This window comes from Stegodyphus dumicola, chromosome 11 (genome assembly GCF_044657685.1).
Source record: "Stegodyphus dumicola isolate Sdum_Otavi_A_Nest chromosome 11, ASM4465768v1".
Lineage (NCBI taxonomy): Eukaryota > Metazoa > Arthropoda > Arachnida > Araneae > Eresidae > Stegodyphus > Stegodyphus dumicola.
The window spans coordinates 16,407,502-16,426,022 of NC_140778.1; the positions used below are offsets into that span (position 1 = coordinate 16,407,502).

At 31.4% G+C, this 18,521-nt stretch overlaps 1 long non-coding RNA gene across 1 annotated transcript; it reads right to left on the reverse strand.

Moving 5' to 3' along the window:
• Positions 1-13,658: 13,658 nt before the first annotated feature.
• Positions 13,659-18,273, reverse strand: LOC146993808 (uncharacterized). Its single transcript, XR_015043810.1, has 2 exons — positions 18,188-18,273; positions 13,659-13,823 (listed from the first exon to the last, which is right to left on the reverse strand). It is a non-coding gene; the product is annotated as an uncharacterized LOC146993808 (long non-coding RNA).
• Positions 18,274-18,521: the final 248 nt, after the last annotated feature.

Genomic DNA, 18,521 nt, shown 5'->3' on the forward strand with positions numbered 1-18,521 from the left:
TTGAACGCTACGAATCCGAAATTTAGTTTTTTTCAAAAATCCATTAGAGTTTTGTTCTTTCGCTCCATTCTTCAAGTTCGACTGCGTTTAGTGAAGCACGATGTAGAACAAATATCTGGATTATAAGACTACATTTTAATCGCTTAATGCATTATTAATTTAATATAGAGGCCCACCAGCGGCCGAGCGGTAAAATCGCTGAACACTGGTAGTTCGGTCCGAGGTTCGAATCCCGCGAACGGTTTGGCTGCATGGGCGTTTTCGTGATTTTCCCCATGTGTAACGTGTATACGAGCCAGTTTCCCTTAGAAAGTCCTCCACGAAAGGCATCCCTCCCCTTAGGCAGATAGCTCTAGTGTGCTTTGCCGTATTCTCAATACATACATACATACATACATAATTTAATATACAAGTTCATTGCAAAGTAGAATTAAGTTAAGTTTGATCACTGGAATAAATTAAAAACATTTCGAAAGAAGTATAAAAACACTTTCTTGTCTTGTGATACTTATCTTGCAACAATGAATGAATATCAAAAAATGACTGCTTGACATAATACTTCTAATATATATATATATATATATACTGCTATTATATATTCAGCTTCGTTGAAGGTGTTTAGAAAAAAATAATGGATTAGAAAAGATGAAGTTGAAGTAGATTTCTTTTATGTTAAACTACAAAGAATCGTTTGCAATGAAGCAATATAAAATGGAAAGGTTCAAACAACCTTGAATTTTGAAATCTTTGTGGAAGATCTAGCAGACTCATGTCGGGTGCTGCATCATGATGTCGACATCCATTACGCCAAACACATTTTACTGAATGATAAGATTTATTTTTATACCGCCCAGTCCTAATAAATTAAAATGCAGTTGAAAAGAGCTGTGTCCATTGCTTCATTTCCGATTTATCCTCCTGAGATTATTTTTTGTTAACTCTCTCCGAACTACTTTCCAAATATTGAAGAAATTCGAAGATTTGGCATACCTTCTCCTAAAACCGAACCAAATGCACTTTTATAAAACAATTTCATTTCTTTGCACGATCAAAAAATGAGAAGTTACGTATTAGTGTATTTGCGTTACTGAATGCGCATTAATGCAGCAGGGTCTCATTTTTGAATACTTTCATGAGTTCGGTGTTCTTATTTTGCTTTTAAAAGTATAGTTTCATTATGTACGTACTTCATTGTACCTTTTTATTCGTTTAGTTTCATTTCATATTGAATATTTAATTCATTTTCACTTTATGTACTTAATGCATTTATTTGCAAATGAATTTCTGGAACGTTCACTCGAGTACGCAGTTTTCTGCAGCGTCGCACTTCTTCTCTCACTTACATGTTATTTTAGAAAACCAGTTATATCAATTAAAAACTAGACAGACTAATTGTCATACCCTCTGACCGAGTACCAAGAATTATGTTATACGAAGCATCTATGGTTCAAACCCATTAACCTGCACATCGGAATATACTAGATAGAGAGCATAAATGAGAACATTACGCAAAAATAATTAAAAAGCAAAAAGCCAGAGGGAGCCATATGTCTCAAGAAAGATTAGGTATAGGAAAAATCATTGAATTATGATGATTTTCTTTGTTTTTGTTTTTACACGTTTTTAATAATTTTGTGTATTTTATGTATATGTATATATTTAATTTTTTTGGTATTTTTATAATTTTTTTTATTCGCAGCACAACGCTAACGCAAAAAGCGTAAAAGCGATTAATTATTAGTGGATACCTTTCGCCAATGCCAATGAGGAGAAATTACGGAGTACCTGTGGTAACGCCACGCATCTCTACATCAGAAGAATAAAAATATGTACAGAGAGAAAGAGAAAGAAAAGAAATGGATGAAGTACTAGGAAGGCCTGCATGGCTGAGAAGCAGCAGAAAGAAAAGAGAAAACAACTGTGGAAACAGGGGAAGAATCAGGAAAAATCAGACTTAGGTGAAGAAGCTAATAAAGTTCGGTTTGCTAGACAGAGCTTTCGTAAACAGTCTTTGTACAATACAAAAGTAGCAATAATGTTTTGATTTATTTTCATACCAAACACAAAAAATTCATTTTAGGCTATTCTTCTCGAAATATGATTTTGCATCGGTACACCTGTCAACGGAATATCACTTTTCAATTTCTTGCTCTCAAATATTATCGCCCTGCATTATTTTTAAGGAAATTAAATATTACAAAATCTGCATATATGTATGTCCCTTGCATTGTGAAAAAAAGGACTGCACTTAGGGTCATCAATGTTTGAATAATATAGTCCTCCGAACATTTTCAGCTGAAAGGCCGAAATTTGAATTTCGAATTTGTTATTGTGCTATTAGTCTCGAAACGAGATTTTGAGTCTTCCGCTATAAACGGCGGATCACGTTCAAAATTGTTGCCACGAAATATTTTTTCCCTGTACTATTTTTAACGAAATTATATAATGAAGAACCCACATGCATGTACGCATGTTTCTGGCGTTGTGAAAAAAATTATGGTATCTAGGACCATCCAGTTTTGTATCACATAGTCCTTTACCCGAACATGTGAATCTGGAAGCCGGAATATTGAGTTTCGTCTTTTACATTTCTTATTATGTAAAATTTTACCGAATTTTTGATCAATTACTCGACTATCTGTAGGCGAGCTATTGCAACACTCTGACATAAACCATTTTTATCTCCAACGCGCGATGCTATTGCCATTCTAAAAAATAGAAGATAGTAAGCTTTTAATTTCAGTAAAAAAACTCGGCTCTGTGAAAGCAATGTGTAACCGTCGTGGGAAGGATTAACAAACTGAACTGTTTGGAAACCAGCAACAGTGACACTTGTACGGAATAAAACATGTTTATTTCCAACTCGCGAGACTAAAAGAATTCGGAAATTCTAAAGATATGATGTTTTCAAATACTTTGTGATATTGCTGTTGAAATGAATTTTATGGAGCATAAGTGTGAAGAACATTATATTTAAACATTAAATTTAACACACATAACGTTAATAATAAAAAGACAAAGGAAGCGTTTTGCGAGCCATCTTACTGAGCCAGTAAGACTACTGGACATTAAGGTGATGAACTGAGAAAAGCCTGAAAACATTTGAAAAATATATGCCGACACTTAATACTGCATCAGGGTATTCTGGACGTATGCTGCGTTTCTGTAATTTATACTGGTGAATTGTATATGGCATAATTAAAAAGGAAAATGATACTTAATAATAAACCGAAAAAGATGAAACGAAATGTAATAGCAGAATTGAGCTCAAGAGCAGACTGGTAGACTGTAAGCTCAGCGATAGCTTAGAAAAACCTTCACGGACCCTTTCGGGCAACCGTTAAAATCTGAACCCATTCAGATTTTTCTATTATTTTTTCTTTTTGAATTTTTCATTTCATATTTTGTAAGAGTTTAATAAATTTTTGGTTAATTACTCATCTATTTGTAGACGAGCTATTGCAACACTCTTTGAAATAAATCATTTTTATTTCCACCGCTCAATGCTATTGCCATTCTGAAAAATAGAAGATATTAATCTTTCAATTTCAATAAAAAACTCGGCACGATGAAAACAAGAGGTAACCGTGGTCGGAAGGAAAATACTTTCATCTTCCAACTCGCAAACGCGTTGTCATTGAGTGAAGCTAATATAATTTTAAATTGCATATGGAAGGCTAATGCGTAATAAAGTAAGCGATTTGGAAGCAATAAAAGCAGTTCTTAACAATATTCTGTTCTACTTTTTAATGTGATTGACTTCAACAAACATTTATTAAATCACGAAATAATATTAATCATGAGAAATATTTCATACTTTCAAGAAATTACACTATGTGGACTTGTTAAAATCATTATATAATTTCATCTTGTCGTCTAACAGATTTATTCTTCGACATTTCACACAGATGCAGAGATTCGAAGTCATTTAAACTGATACATGCCTTACAATTGCTTCCCCAAAATGCTGACCTCTCACCTCCAGCGATCTTTCATATCTCCGACACTCCCGCATTATGTCTAGCTTCATATATTATGTGCATGTGTTAATGTACATGACCGTAGTCGATCTCCTAAGTAGTCCTTTCAGTCCGCTCTGCCTCTTCGTTATACTGATAAGCTAATTATTTTTCAACTTCGTTCTTAGTTTTTTCTCATCAGTGTATGCATGGCAACCTTTAAACCTCTATGGGAATACCTAAAAATATGCTGTTTTAGAATATTTTGTGATTTTGCTGATGAACTGAAATTTACAAGGCGTAATCCTGAATATAAATTGTCGTAATATTTTAATAGTAAAATAAAGTGAAATTTCTGTTTTAGCCTACCGCTCTAAATTGTGCATAGAATGGAAAATACTGAAGAAAGAAAAGAAGTATTCTATAAGAGTTAAAACAGAGATTCGACACTTTTGTTTTTCTTTTCAAATATTTTTTAGGAATTTTCTTATTAATCCATTTATTTGTAATAATAAAGTGTGCTGTGGATTTTCCTAGATCTTGGTTTCCTCTATTCCTTCTGAAAGTTTGGAACCGATTTGGTGAATCCCCCTGTATGTTAATATGTCTATGATGTAAGACATGCATTTTAATTATAAATATATAACGAAAGAGAAGCAAGCTTACACAGCTTGCTGAGTGCAAGTTTTTTTTTCAACTTTCAATTCGGAAAAAGAATGATAAATCGATTTTTTTAACAAGCTTCGAATATGTAATGAATTTAAAAATCAAATATAGTACACTAGTCAAATTGAGTCATTTGAGAATTGCTGACCACCAGGTTTTTCGTAACTTTTTGTAGTAAAAATTTTAAAATTACTCTGTGCAACAATTGTTGCTTTGAATCCATTTTTACATCAAGAAAAGCGATTTTTTGGCTAATTATAAAACAGTGGTGGATAAAATATGACTTACGTTTCAAGTTTATAGTATTAGTGATTGGTAGAGGTCCGTAAGAGTATTAAGATTTCGATTCAAGAAATATAGCACCTGTGTATTGGATAATATCCTGGAAAACACGGAAGTCCAGCCAAATATAGTGTGGAAAATTGCAAGTCCATTCCGTTGACAGCAAAATTATCACCTCCACCGAATTAATTACGCGGATAGATGATGTACTCCGAGATCGAGATTGCTGAAGCAATGGCCGATAATCTCAGCAGAACATTCGAAAAGCATGATGAAGAAAATTCTGAACATGAACAAGAAGTAAACAACGCAGTCGACCTGATCAAAATTAGAAATAACAGAGACTATATCATATTTACTTCCCCAAGAGAAGTTAGAGAAATTATCAAACATTTAAAGAAGAAAAAAGCAAAAGGCTATGACAACATTAATGACGCAGCCCTTAAGGCTCTTCCCAGAAATTGTGCTCCTTTGCAACATTTTCAAAGGATGTATTAGGATTTCGCATTTTCCCCAACAATGGAAACATTCTGTGATAATAATGCTTCTCAGGCCTGGCAAAAATCCAAAGGAAGTGTCCAGCTATCGTCCGATTAGTTTATTACCGGCCATCAGTAAAGTGTTTGTAAAAAGTATCAGCGCAAGACTTAACGAACGGCTCGAACTTATTGACGATCATCACTTCGCTTTTAGAACAGGACATTTCTACTACTCATCAGATTTTAAACCTTACTGAAAATATTGCTAATGAATTCCAGAAGAAAAAAGCAGTCACCGCATGCTACCTTCGATTTCGAAAAGGCTTTTGATCGAGTGTGGCATGCCGGCTTAATTTACAAGCTTTATAATTTTATATATAAAATTTAATTTTATTTATCATATTTATAATTTTATAATTTTATATTACCTAATAGCTTTTCAAGCTTATTACTTCCTACTTAAAAAGAAGAACCTTTCAAGTGCGCTGTGGTGATGTTCTCTCAAGTAAAAAAAGTTACTTTTAAAGGATCAGTAATTTCACCAAAAAGTTTTAATATTTTCGTTAATGACATGCCAAAGCCCTTCTCTTCTAATACTTAAAAATATGCCGACGTCACCGTAATCATCACGAACTCTACAAACCCAAAGAACGCAAATCGAGAAACTAAGATTCCAAGTTAGTAATAAGTCCAAGTTCGAGATAATTGTTACCTGGTGCAAATTTTGGAAAATTAAATTAAACCGCCGTGAAATCTCTAGGAGTTATAGGAATTATTGGAAAGCATATACATTTAAGATTACTGCTAAAGGTCTGTTACGGTTACAGTTGAATAAATCGATTAGCTGCATTTATTTAATTACAATACCCATTACATTTATACAAGGACAAGACAAAAATGTCACTTAATTTGGAGACTTCATCACCAAATTTAGAGGCAAAAATGAGTCCCCTAAGCATCGTCAGCTTGGCGATAGCTAGCCAAACTAGCGAGATAGCCGTTTACCCAGTTATTAAATAGAATTGCCCTTGTATTCTTTCTTTTTTTTTTCTGGGAAAGCAAAACCTCTTTAGTTTTTCATGTTATATTATACATGTTATTCGAAATTGAACCACTGATAAGTTCCTCACTCTCTGCCGTTGTTAGTATTTATGCAAAGTGGATAAAAAATGTCAGCGAAACCTGCAGTAGACCTAAGGTGTTAGACGTCCACGCACCACCAAAGAAAAAGGAACTCGGAGGCTGTCTCGGTTGGTACAGCAAAATGGGCGGCAGACGATGTCTCTGCTGACAACCCAATAAAATGCAGGTATATGTGTTTCGGGAGACACAGTTCAGAGGACAGTGTTGTTTGTGGGACAGCGCAGCAGACGTCGACTTCTGTCGCTTGAGGAAACGTCGTTGCAAACCCCGCCTACTGGTGGCTCGGGAATATAGTCTATGGATAGGTGGAAAACAGTTCCCTAGACGGAAGAATCACGATTTCTCATTCATCACGTCGATGGTTTTATTAGTGTACGCCGTCTTTTAAGCGAACAGCTGTTCTCTTTTGCAGCAGGTCATACATCTAATGGTGGTGCCGAACTTATGCTTTTGGGGACATCCTCATGGGCGACTCTTAGTTATGGTAGCGCAGACCATGAAAGCTGCGGACTTTCTGAACATAATTGGAGATGCTTTGCATCCTTACATGGCGTCTGATCTCCCAACGGGAAATGGAATCTTCCAGCAGGACGTCGATCCGTGTCACAGGGCTTGACTTCTGTTGGAGTGGTTCAAGAAGCCCAAGGATCAATTTCAACAAATGTCCTGGCCACATAACTCACCCGATCTTAACACGATAAAGCCCATTTCGGATGTCATGCAGCGGCAGCTCAGAGCCCAAACACCCACATGTCGAAATTTCTCAATTTTGCTTGACCGCTTCTTAAACATTTGGTATAACCTGCTTCTAGGCAACTACCAAAAATATGATATCCGTGGCAAGGCGTTGCAACTAATTTGTAGGGCAAAGGACGCGTAATGCATTATTGAGTAGGTAGTCTTAATGTTTTGGCTCTTTTGGTGTTATAAAATATGTATATATTATTATTTACGTTTCTCTTATTATTTTTCATTTTTATATTACTATTAATATATTTTTATTTTTAAATTTGTTGGCCAGGTGATACTTAAATGTCACGTGGAACGAAATTTGTGGTTAGAACATCTTATTTGTCCGAATTTTAATGTTTTATGTTATTACCTCTTGACACAGTTCAGATTCAGATTTGAAGCTTTAATACATAAATAAAATATTTTGCATTTTCGTATTTCTGAGAGTAAGGTATCCCTAAATATGTCAATGTATTTTAATGTTTGCATATACATTTAACTTTTTTCTTAAATTTAACAGTTCCTTATGTTTTTATTTTCAAATTCCTCTTAAAAACATTTTCTAGAATACGATATTTTGTTTCTTCTAACCTTGAATTTTAACTTTCTACTAATACATAGCAAAGACATAATATTTTAATTTTTAATATTTAACGGAAGAGAAGCAAACTTGCACTGTTTTGTGAATGCAAAACTGGATAAATTTATTCATTGAGTCAATATATGGATTTTCAGTTTTGATGAAAAATAATGAAATCGAACTTTTCAGAACAAATTGCGATTCGGAGAAGTAATGGTTTTTAGCATCAAACAAAATCCTATCAAACACTTAAAACATGAAATATTGCGAAATTATTGACTATCACGTTTTTTAGTCCAGTTAGTCGGAAGAACAAACTAACTTCTAAAATGAAACTGCGTTAGTCATAATATGAGATTTCTGAATTATAATATGATGAGAATATGACGTTGGATAACGGCTGTTTTACTTGAATATTGAGTGAGTACGTTCTTTTGCTTCTTACGCTAGCGAAAGGCTATTTACGATCTACTGACTCTTGATTTTCTTTACAACTTTTTTTTTTTTTTTTTTTTTTTTTTTTTTTTTGCTTACCTAACAATTGACAACATGGGTATGGACATGGACTATTTTAAAGAAATGGAAACGCTTTACAATCTTAGAAAGGATATGGAAATTTTTAAATCTAAATTCCCTGAGTCGGAAGAGGAAACTAAAATGTTAAAAAGTTTAGAATCCCAATGCACTCAATCTGAAACCTTAGTTCTTACGCTTCTCGCAAATAAGCAAGCTGCAATGGATGCTATTTCTAAAAATGTACCAATAATTAATGGCGAAAAAGAAAATGGACTCAGCACCTCAAAATAAAAGAGCGAAAAAGCTATCTGACTCATATGATAACCTCCCTCCTACACTGCTTAGCAATCAATTTAATGCACTAAGCATACATTAAAATCTTGACAACCCCACAGAAAATGAAAAAATGGATGAGGCTGACACTAATGATGCGCCTTTTGTAAAACCAAGTAAATATGCCGGGAAATTCTCACCACTAATAATTAAAAAAAAACTTTAAATTGGAAAGATTTACGCAAACTAATTAAGGAAGTTTTAAAAGTAGAAAAGGTAGATGTCAAAAAAGAAGAAGATAATTTAGTCTTAAAAGTTTACGACTCAGACGATTACAGGAAAATACAGGATTGCCTTAAAAAAGAAACTATACCATTCCACACTTATTTGTTAAATTCTGATAAATGTGTTCGCGTAATAATAAAAGGATTATCTGATGACATAACAGCAGACGAAGTAAAAGAAGATCTCAAATCACAACAAATTCCAGTTATTAAAGTTAGACAACTACAACGGACCAGAGATGGCGCCACTGTATTTCTCCCTGTTTTCTACGCTGAAGCGCCCAGGACAGACGAGGGTAAAAAGATATTTCACGTCAGGAAAATTATGGATATTTTTGTCAGAATAAGAGGTTATAAGAGTAGACCGGGACCTACGCAGTGTTTTAACTGCCAGAGGCACGGTCACTCTCAAAGAGCCTGCCATAACCTGCCAAGATGCGTGAGATGTCTTGAATCTCACAAGTCTAAAGAATGCCCAAACAGACTTAAGAAAGATTTTGTTCCTACATGTATCCTATGTCATGGATCTCCGATCAGCGAGGAATGTCCCAAGAGGCCAGGGATCGATGATAATAAATTTAAAAATTCTAATACCAACAAAAACCAAGATTTAATTCCAAAAATTGACCAAAATCGCACTACAGTTACTGACAACAAATCAGGAAATAGCACGACTCCTCAGACCTACGCCGCTGCTGCTGCAGCCTCTCAAAACAACAACAAAAAAAAAAAAAAAAAAAAAAAAAATATTTTTACTAAAAATACTACTAATAATTTTAAGAATAATGAAGTTAAAGAAGAAAGTTTTGACGAATTCAAAGATTTCATCATAAATTTACACAATATGTATCTACAAAGTAAAAGAGCAAAAGATTCTTCAAGCAGATTGAACACCCTCGAGGCTGTAAGGCTTTTCATTAATCACGAACATGATTAATTACAACCGAAATAAATATACCAATAATTTAATACAGATTTCTTACGCAAAATTTACGTTCTACAATTGCAACGGAATTTACCACCAACTACTAGAACTCAGAGATTATATTTCTAATAATAATTTAGACGTAGTTATGCTTAATGAAACGCATTTACTCTGTGCACATAAGCTAAAAATTCCTAATTACGATATTTATAGAACTGACAGACTTCATAACGGAGGCAGTGGAACCGCAATTGCAATAAAAAGCTCTTTAAAAAGTTACGCATACCCTGCTTTTAATAGCGTAGAGGCTTGTGCTTGTATCTTACCCTGCAGCAACTGCAATTATTTAATAGTTTATGTTTATAAACCTCCGCAATCACATCTCAATACCCAAGACCTGGATGCAATAGTTAACTTAGGATTACCCACACTAATAGCTGGAGACTTCAACTGCAAAAATACCATCTGGAAATCCAGCACAAATAACTCGGACGGCATTACTCTATATAATTACTGCCAATTTAAGGATATGAACATTCATGCACCTGATGATCCTACTTTTATCTCTTCAGCTTATGGCTACAAAGACACACTGGATATTCTTATTACCGCCAATATCAACCAGCAACCGTATCTTTTCACCGATAATGTTTTATCCTCTGATCACTTTCCTGTACGTTTTACTCTTTACGGGTTAAGCTACGGACTACCACCTGTAAATAGCAAGATCAACTGGGAAGACTTCAGTTATATTATGCAAGAGAACACGGTTATTAATCGAAATCTAAACTCTCCCCATGATATTGAAGATACAATTGACAAATTCACCCATAGCATGCACGAAGCATTCAATAAATCTAAATCGACCATTCATCCAGAAAAATTCACTCTCCCTGTGTACATACTTAACAAGATTAAAGAAAAGAACAGGCTTCGAAAAATTTATCATAGAACTTTAGACCCCATCGATAAACGAAATTTAAATCAAGCTAACAGAACAGTTAAAAAACTCATCAAAGAATATAAAGACGACAGCTGGAACAACTTCATTAACAGTCTGTCACATATCAGTTACTCCGTGTGGAAAATTGCTAAAGCTATTACAAGAAATAAAGATGAAATAAAACCTATTAATTACAATAATAAAGTTCTAATTAATCCAAAAGATATTGCAAACGCTTTTGCCAAATCGTATGAAAATCAATTCACTGTCAATCATTTTGTTAACGCTAATGATTCGGCAGTCATTGATCACGTGACTCAGCAGTTAGAAAGTTTCAAGAATCAGACCAACCCACTTACCACACCCAGAGAAATTACAGAATTAATTCGAAAATTAAAACCAACGTTAGAACGTTTTTCCAATTGATATTTGAGATTTACAAGCTGAGAGTTTGAGAAACTGTTACGTAAAATAAAGTAAAGCTAGAAATAAAACCGAGTTACGTTTTATTTGAAAATTTATTTAATGACAAACGGAATGATTTACAAATCAACCTAATTAAATAGCAGCATGAGATTATTATTCATTTTTCTCAAACATAAATTGAGATTTCTAACAGAAGTTTCTAGACTTTGCCTACAGACTTTGTACTTTTATTTTACTTGCAAATTTTGTCATTTTAATTAACAGCTGACAATAGTTATTGAAATGATGATTCCTAATGACGAGAAGCTTCAGTGGAATTTAAATTCTCTAGACAAGTTTGCAAATAAAGCTATAAGCAGTGCATAAATTTTTGCACAAAGTTTGCCTTATGTATAAATTATTACTCAAAATTTACTTCTCAGCATCACTTTCCATATCAAGTATTCCTAGACCATCCCATGGAGAAATATCGCAATGGCCAAAAAAAAACATAGCTCCCTTTAGCGAAAACATCTCATTTGCTGAAAAAAAGACTCAACTTTATTCTTTACTTTTTTAAATAAATCATAAGTTCAGTAACAAGATTTAAATAACTGTACTAAAACGGGTGTGTACACTGTAAAAAAAAATCTGTAAGGTTACTAAGAAAACTCATGGAAACTGGGATGACATAGTTTATTTGAGTAACAGAAACAGGTGTTTTCTTTGTAACGTTACAAGAGTTTTGCCTGTAATGGTTACAGATCTTTTTCTTGTAATATCACAGCATATAGTTATGTAAGTAGAACATATTTTTCTCATGTAAATTCCCAAATGATATATCTGTAATGGTTACAGATTATTTGCGTGTAATATTACAGCAAATAATTATGTAAAAAGAACATGTTTTTCTCATGTAAAATCCCAAACGATATATCTGTAATGGTTACAGATTATTTTCGTGTAATATTACAGCAAATAATTATGTAAAAAGAACATGTTTTTCTCATGTAAAATCTCAACAGATATATCTGTAACCGTTACAGGTTATTTGCTTGTATTATTATAGCAAGTTATTATGTGAGTAGAAGATACTTTTCTTACGTAAAATTCCAAGGGTTGTATCTGTAAAGGTTTCAGATTATTTCCTTCTAATATCCCATTAAGTAATTATGTGTGTAGAATATATTTTTCATAGATAATACTAAAGGATATGTCTATAAAAGTAATAGATTTTTTTGTCTAAAATGATGCTTATTATAATAAAATATACTGAAATCAAGATGTTTTGAGTAAAACAATATCTGCATGTGTATATCATTATACAGATATATGCAAGTGAAGCATAATAGTTTGGCTTTTTAAATTAGTCAATTTCACCTCATAGCATTAATTTAAAAGATGCACTTTCAACAGCAATGTTCTTTTTTCAAAAAGTAACATTAGTCTGTTGCACAGTATTTTTGTTTTATGAAGAGAAACTTATGTCTGATATTATTGAAAGGCCTTTCATATTATAATTTTGATTAATTTAAAAGTTCAAATTGATATGCTACTCCTTATATTTGCCCTGTAAAATAGCTGAAAAAAATAGTATGTTTTATTTGCATGTTTTAGTGTCAGTTAATAAGATATGTTCTAGAACTTTCTTTTTAGTAATTTTAGCTAAAATAGACACATGTTGCTTTAGATTTAACTTTAGAGTAAACGTGTTGCATATTGATATGATCATATTATTACAGTAAAAACATTTTGTGAAATATTTCTATGAAGAACTCAGAACAGCTGTTCTTCATATTTCAAAAATATATTCTCTCCTTCTAAAAAATGACATTTTCAATTTAACATAGCAATGAACTTCATTTTGTTACTACAAGGAATTCAAATTTTGTTCATACGCTTGAATTACAACGTCTAACTAATTTTTTTATTCTTATCTGCACTCAGTGTTTGTCAACAGTCTGCTATTGTTTGAAATAATGCATAACTTTTTTACTTACCTTCAAATAATTTCCTTTGAATTAACAGATAGAAGTCTTTCATTAAAATCCTAATGTCATGCTTTTTCAATAAGCATAAAACTTTGCCAACTGACCTTAATTTTTAAAGCCTTGTTTCCCTTAAAATTCTTAATACAACTATGCCTTTAAGAAATTTATTTCTAAAATTAATACTTCAGTTTAGCTTAAAATTTAATGCATTTTAATTTTACCTATAATTTTTTACAAACATAATATGTAATAAATCTAAGCTTAATATTTACCATTTTTACCATTTCGAAAGTGATACTAAAAAGTATTCCTAGTTATTATAAATTTCGAGATTCGCATACAAAATTGTGAAATAAACATGTGACAACAGAAAACAAACTTTATGCTCTCTCTATATATTACAGCATGTTAATTAAGAAGTTTATTGAATTTATAATTTTATTGTGAAACACTATGAAGCAAATGATATGCTAATTAAAATACAGAAGTAAAAATAATTTATTAATTCATAAACTTTACATAAAACCTGAAAAAAAGAATTAATTAAAAAATAACATAATATAATTTAATAAACATTTCATAAAAATTCGTTTCGACTGCTTGGAAAAAATGAATGGTTTTTCTCCTCTTTGTAAACCATGTCTCCTAAATAAAGAAAAAAACATTTCTTTTAAAATCATAATCATGCTCTTAAAAAGCTTATAAAAATTATTTTAATAGATGTTTTAAACATGTGCTTATATAACACTTTTAATCATATTTCTTTATAATATCTTAATTAATTAAGAACAGCTTAAATTCTTTAAAAAATTGGATTACAGTGAACCGTCTCATTACGACAAGCTACCTCAGTCAATCACTTTTTAAATTTAACCAGCATTCTTCATAAAATAACTAATTAGTAAACATAACTTCTCTAGGATGCCCACTATCATTTAAAGATCAAAATTTTCAGGAATCACGTATAGCTAGCTTAGAGAAGGTTCATTGTACAAAAACAGCCAATATTCAAATATTTTCATAAATGAAGCCACCATAGTTATTAAATATAATATACAGTATACTTATATTCAGAATTCAGAACTTGAATAAATTTCTCGAACTGTTTTAGCATTCGAAAAATATTATATTTATTACCTTAAATTTCTAAAACAATATTACATATTCGTCCAAAGGAATCACTGGGACTCGGACAACATTTTCCCCCTAGCTTTCTTTTAGCACAGGATTCTGAATATGTTTTAAAGATTTAGGTAATGTTTGTCTTCCTTAAGGCGCTCACAAAACAAGTTTCCCTAAATGTTTTGTCCGCATAGTGGTCATTTTCATCTTACTAACTGATTTGCTAGTGGATTTTGGGTGCATGGCCTATCATTGATGAAACAATAATAGTGAACAGCTTCAAGAAAATGGGGATATCTAATGCTCTTGATGCCATATTCCCACTTATTTTTACTAATTTTATCTTCTGAAAATTAAGAGGGAAAAATTAAACGAATAATTTAATTTCCAAAGGACAGAGTCACAGTAGGAATATAACAAATGAAAAGTAATCATGGATAAACTACTACTATCACAATATTATTTATTTAAAAGAAACCTCTATTTCAATAAGAATACACATAATTGCAACATCTAATAAGTTATCTCATTTCTTCTTTATAATTTGAACTTCTGTCATTCTCATTGTTGTTCTTGCAAATCCTTAGGCCTCAGATCATACATAAATAATTAGAGAAGGTTGTGGTCCGATGCTTGCTAGGGTAAACATTCAGCTGATATGGCAAAATTGCACAGTGAATGTCAGTTGGTATTTGCTTTCACTATCATAGATCATTGTTTGTATTAGGCTGACATAATATTCAACAGTTAGAAGAGAAAGATTCAACGGGGCCGTAAGTGTGCAAAAGTTTGCCTTTGTTAGTATGACGAAAACAATCATTATGTTGGTAAATCCATTTTAAAATCTTGGGATATTCATTTTCTGAATGCATTAAAAGGGGGAAAATTATGTAAATATTTTTTTAATTTTCAGAATCTGGTTCTAAAGCTCGGTGGGGTGGAATATGCAACGCAATACGGTAATTCTGAAGATCATTGCTCGGGGCAGTACAAACTAAACGGTGATAACTTGCATGCTGTAGAAGAAGACACAAATTGCAGTTCCAGATGCATTAAATGCTTTGAGGTCTAGGGAGTAGCAGTGGGCAATACTAAGAGTGAAATTCAAGGTATAAGGAAGTAGGAATGAAAATTACTTTTATCAGATAACTTAAATGGTTATGTTACTAAGCGTTCTTATTGGAATGTAGGTTTCTTTTAAATAATAATACTATGATAGTTAACAGTAGTTCATTCATGAATATTTTTGAAGTATGATCTTATTGTAATCACATCCTTCAAAATTAAATTGATTGCTTAATTTCCCCCTTGATTTTCATACTATAATATAAAAGGAGGAAAAACGTCTGTAAGAAAACATAACTCCTCTTTCTCTCTCTATATATAGACATGTATCTTCGTGTGCAACTAAGCAAAACAAATGTGACTTTTTCTTCTTTAAAAAAATTGTGTAAATAAATAGGATGAGAATTAAATTCATTTCAAAGACTTATGACACATGAAATATACATGATCAAAATAAATTATAAAATTAAGTTCAAATAAATTTTAAGCTAAATTACGTGTTGCAATGTAAGTTGCAATAATTCAGTTGTAATAATTAATACTAACAAAACCAAACATCATATTCCCATTCTGCAAAGTATAAAAATTCTTCTGCAAAACTGAAAAAATGACCAGCACTTTGGCTTATTTGATAACATTCAAATTCACTCCTTTGTTTGCATTTAGAATTTATAACTTTAATTTTCCACAGAAATTTGTTTTTGATTTTAAAAAATTTCACTGGCATAATTTCATTCACTTCAGCATATATTAATAGATGCAGAAGGTTTTTGTACCTTTTACATAATTTTAAATCTTATGTAAACTAACGTAATTAATATCAAAATCAAAACATAGATCAGAAACAGCATAAAATTTAATTAATAATTACTACTAGTGTCACACAAAATGCTATGAAATTAATTAATAAAATAAGAATGAGATAAAATATATAGAATTAATATTCCACATGTGTGAAGTTTGGAAGTTTTACGTTAAATAATTTTTTTTAATTAAGTATTTTTAAAAATGACCCCTTAAAGCATGGGACCTTTCGTAATTAGAACTTGCAAATCCACTTCGCTAGTCTTTCATAACATTGCTTTTCTTTTATTAACAAGAAATATTGCATTCAGTTATTTAATTTAAGATATCAAAAATAATGCTACTGAAAGGCATGAATACTTACTTAAATTTGAAATTAATTTGGTTGACTTAAAATAATATTTAAAAAAATAAATCTTCATATATACGTCTAAAAATCAGACCTTATTAATTTTCTTTTACGTATTTGAACGATATCTGAATTCTGCCTTAGTTTGGACTAGTAAATCATTGGGCAATTAAATGCCAAGCTATAAGAAAACTAATGTAGTTTACAAATGCACTGAATTTATTTCCGGTATTAACGTTCAAAGAAGGTAAAATTTTCTGCATATTTGCATCATTTGGATTGATAGAATATGGCAAAGCATGCAATGGCTATCAGCCTAAAGGGAAGTATGGAAGCACTTGAAGTATATATTCATGCGCGTTTTTGTAAGGAAAAGTAGCTTGCATTTCCATTTATTCATGTGTGTGTATATTTACATTGTTAATGCTAAAATCAATGCTTCATTAAAAATTCATTATTATTTAATTTTAATACAACATACAGATACAGAATTGTTTTAAATTCCAATAAACAATAATAATTTATTTTTAAGAAAACATATTTTATGATTTATATATTATATTACATGAATAAGAGAAATATTTGTCAAGAAATGTATTAAACTTGTATTAGCAGATTCATGCTATCCTAGTAACAAGATTATCATACTTCAAAACTGTATTAAAAACTGGGCAAAATAAAATCAACATAAATTCTACATTAAATGTTTAAAAACTTATAAGTATGCAATGGTAGTTATATATACAATATAATATATGTTGTCATTTATAAAATATTAATGAAATGATATTTTTGGAAATAATGCACAAAATTTTAGTTTTGTTTTATAATTAGTTTAACGAATTGTTAGAAAAATATTTTAGGTCATTTCCATTTTTCCCCTGTTGATATTGGTATATTAAAATATATGGAATAATTAAGTTGCATCTAGTTAGTAAAACAAAACATTACGAAAAGTATGATACGGCATATTTTTAATCAATATAATTACTTCATTTTGTAGTTATAATATTTTCGTAAGAAATTAATACCACTGAAAAAAATATTATTACACTAAAGGAATAAACGAGATTCTCGACCGCGTTGTTCAAGTTTTTGTAATTTTACTTCATAACACACTCGTACATAAACATATTAGACTGAATTATAAACCAGGTATAACTAATCAGATAATCCTAGAAAAAGAATAAATTAAACCTTGTAAGCAAAAAAATATATACATTACATTCAGAATTCTAAATGTTTATATAAACGTTTCTCGCAAGGCCTGCCGGGAAAAAGATGTCAAATGTTCTTTGGTCAGACGATTGGAAAAGAACGCTAAAATGATTAGTTTTGTTTTCAACAACCACATTACCATTTCAATTATATACCACAAGCAGTGATTAAATTTTGGAATAATTAGTTTTAAATAATAATACGGGCAATTTAAGGCGTAATTTATCGGATGCACAATGACAAAATACTACTATTAGATCTGCATTTGGAATAAATATTTTGCACTCTTTCAACTCATTAGACATTACGAACACTGATATTAATTAATCGCAAAGCTTAAACGTTTAAATACTTACTCACTACATATAACAGTGCAAAGTGCATGAGAATAATCTGCATAAAATGAACAATAAATATTTCAAGTAGTAATTGTTAACATTTTCTTACTTACCTGCGCTATACAACCAACATGCATTCAGCCATGTTTTTTTCTGCAACTAGCTTTCAAACACTTTTCTCCTGATTGGCTAATTTCCAGTCAGTCACGTGATTCTTCCGCGCGGCTACTGAAACATTATCTGTAATGTTACAAGCAAATCAGATGTTACCGCTACAGTTTGCTTTCAACCTGTTACCATTACAGGAAATTCTTCTGTAACTTTTTGATTTCTGTAACTTTACAAAACTTTTGCCTGTAAAGAGCGAACTTTTTTTTTACAGTGTATAAAACGTTCATAGTTCAGTTTACTTAATAGTGACAAATTAATATTGATAATTTAAAATTT